The sequence below is a fragment of the Ursus americanus genome, chromosome 34 (genome assembly GCF_024610735.1).
Source record: "Ursus americanus isolate L20-20 chromosome 34, mUrsAme1.1.p, whole genome shotgun sequence".
Classification (NCBI taxonomy): domain Eukaryota; kingdom Metazoa; phylum Chordata; class Mammalia; order Carnivora; family Ursidae; genus Ursus; species Ursus americanus.
In genome coordinates this window covers 28,308,021-28,311,401 of record NC_142160.1, presented here as the reverse complement: position 1 = coordinate 28,311,401, position 3,381 = coordinate 28,308,021, and the positions used below count along the sequence as shown (strand labels likewise).

The window sequence follows — 3,381 nt, the reverse complement described above, 5'->3', positions numbered from 1 at the left end:
CAATTCCTCCCAAGACCCATCCAATTTACTACATCCAGGTGGTACACAGGCCTCTCTACAAAACCCAAAAGTGACTCCTCATGGTTTACACGCTAAAAACCAAAAAGCTGTCTGCTCTACGATATATAATGGTGGAATAGAGACAGGATAAAATGCCCATTCAGACAAGAAAAATGGAGAAACACAGCAGGCATAGCAATTTGTCCATAGCAATGACAAAATCCTGCAGGGCGGGCATTGGTAATGGTGGGAGAGCAGTTCACTTAGTGGATTCCAAGCATGCTGTCTAGAAAGAACTCCTTTGGCCATAATCTCTGTGACTTCTTGTGCTCATGAATTCAGTGCGACACTTAGTAGGCTTCTGATCTGTTTGCATCCGGGTGGTTCAATGTGTTTATAACTGCACCCAGGGCAGAATTCTGAAGGCTAAATCTATTTCTCTGTTTCTTTTTCCCCTATTGCTCTCTTAACGGGGACTACGTAGAGGCCTTTTGAAATAGTAGATGAGAATGCTGCATTCTTTTTTTTTTAATGTTTTATTTATTTACCTATTTGAGAGAGAGAGAGAGAGTAAGTGAGCGAGAGAGCACAAGTTGGGTGGGGGGAGAGGCAGAGGAGAAACCACACTTCCAGCTGAGCAGGGAGCCCAATGATGTGGGGCTTGATCCCAGGCACCTGGAATCATGGCCTGAGCCAAAGGCAGACACTTAAATGACTGAGCTATCCAGGTGCCCCATAATGCTGCATTCCTGATGGATCGTTACTTTAGGTGTAAGTTTTGGTACCTAAGACCTCTCTGTCTTTTCTCTTACTGTTGGGGTCTGCAGTCAGTTTCTGCAACCCTTAGAAGCCCCAAATATTTGGATTTTCTCTGTTATCTTCCATTTCTGCTTACAAGCTGGCCAGTTCTCCCCAGATGTCCATCTTTATTTTTTTATATATAATAACTTGCTAAAAGCAGAAAGTAAATGTCAGTATATGCGATCACGCCAACTCTTACACCCATTTCCACTAAAGTTACTGACTCGTAGATTCTGGTCTTCTTTTCAACTCATCAGTTAGCTTCGCCAAGTGTCTTGTGGATGCATGAACTGAATCTGTGTTTATTCAGCTTTTGATATTAGCTTCTTTAACTGTATCCCCCGATCACGAACTGAGCTTCACATATTTTAGATTTTTGTCACGTCAATATCCTATTTCCAATACTAATTTCTGTATTACTTAAGGTAAATCTGGCTACTATAACAAATGAACCAAAAACTGTAATAGCTCAGTCATGATAGATGCTTATTTCTCACTCATGTACAGTTCCATAAGATTCTTAATTGCTGGCAGCTTCCATCTTTGGAGTGGTAGAGCCTGACTGGGGTTCTGCTATCTTCTAGGGCCTCGGTGTCCTTGGTTTGATTCTCTGCAACTAGCTTACAGTCAGAAGAGACTGTGGGCTAGGCATGTCCTCTTCTTAACATTGCTGGTCCGGAAGCAGCACACATCACTTCTGCTCACATTTTATTACTGAGAACAAGTCACATGGCCATACCCAGATGTAAGGAATGACAAAACATTAGTCTCTACCTGCTTAATCCCTTTGTGGCAACACTCCACACTGTGGAAGGGAAACACAAATCTTTGGTGGCCATCTATTTGTGTGCCACACCAGTAAACTCTATCATTAGAACTATCCAGTCAAAATCCAACTTGGATATAGGTATTCTACTAGTTAGAATGGCTTTGGACTGTTAGTTATGTATTTCAGGAATAAGAGTGACTTAAACAGGATCAAAGTTTATTTCTCTCTCACATAAAACATGCAGAACTGGGCAATCTTGGTAGATATGGCTCAAATCATCAAAGTCATCAAAGTCATCAAATCATCAAGTCATCAAAAGCTCAGATTCCTTCTACCTTTCTGCTTTACCATCCTTAACTCTTAACTTCTGTTTTTCAAAATGGCTGCTAGATCTCTAGATGTCACATTCACATTTCAGGCTTGAAGAGGGAAGAAGGGTGAAAGTACAAAAGAGTCTATTTTTTAAAGAAGTTTCCTGAGATTCCACTTAACAACAATAGTTGATACCTCACTGACAATGAGGAAGGATGGTAGATGCAGAATTTTAGCTAGACACAAAGATGCACCAACAATATGGGGATTTTATCGTGAAGAAAGAAGGGGAGGTCAAGATGGAGGAGTACATGTGAGAACCTTGCCCTTGGCAAATTGTGGATGATTGTGGTGGGGTCTTTACAATGCATACCATAGGTGGTGGTATCTTTCAAGCAATCAAAGGTTTTTTGCAATTCTCCAGTGGGAGTAAACTACAGACTGTGAGGGAGTTTGACAGGTATTAAAACCAGGGCTCTGCAGTTGGGAAGTAGCTTTGCAGTTTGGGGAGGTTCATTTTCCATGATTGACTGCAGAATGGTTCAAGTTAGAGGGAAAGAAGATCCCTGGAACTCCATCATAAGTAGTGCCTTAAAAGGAGCCATACAAGCAGCAGGAAATGGACTGGTGGCCATGGTTGGATCAGCTGCAATGGGTGGCATTCTCCTAGCTTTAATTGAAGGTGCTGGTATCTTGTTGACAAGATCTGCCTCTGCACAATTTCCCAGTGGTCCTCAGTTTGCTGAAGACCCCTCTCAGTTGCCTTCAGCCCAGTTACCATTCTCACCTTCTGGAGACTATTGACAATATCAATAGGACTTCCTTCCCAAGATTTTTTAAACAGAATGAGCTACAGTTCAAGAAGGAATTTAAGAAGGTAAGTTACAGTCTGTTTTTCAAACCACAGGTGGGACAGATATGGCCAAATATGTTTTGAAGAGAAACTTAGCCCTTTTTTCTATTTAAAGGAACACAGGTGGGGAGGCAGAAGTTAAAAGATAATACATTTATTTATTCACATCTGGATTGCACTTGTGATAAAAATAAAATGTCTAACATCTTTAAAAGAAAATCTAATAAATGCTTAGAAGATGAAGGACCAAAGGGCAAACAATAATGAAATGTAACCCTCATTTCCTTGGGCACTTCTCTGCCTGGTTTTGTGTGTTCTGTCAGTCAAACAATAAAATATCCCAGAAAAAAGAAGAAAGAAAGAAGGGGAGAATAGATATTTGGGTGGTTGGATAGTGCCATGGTGTCATTCTAAATATAGAAAGGAGGGAGACATGTAGCTTCTTGCTACATATCAGGGTAATTATGGTTCAAGATGGTACATTGGGTACTTTATTCCCTCTGATTAATCAAATGAATTTGGTAAGTGTAAGAACTACAAATATTTTTAGTGTGTGTCCTTTTCCAAGAGTCAAATCCCAATTAATAATGTCTAAATTATTAACAACTAACATCCCTATTTGTGTGTTAAACAAATTTCATATAAT

At 40.3% G+C, this 3,381-nt stretch overlaps 1 pseudogene; it reads left to right on the top strand.

The window, feature by feature from the left end:
* The first annotated feature begins 2,181 nt into the window (after nucleotides 1–2,181).
* On the top strand, nucleotides 2,182–2,698 carry LOC123781401 (mitochondrial import inner membrane translocase subunit Tim17-A pseudogene; annotated as a pseudogene).
* Nucleotides 2,699–3,381: the final 683 nt, after the last annotated feature.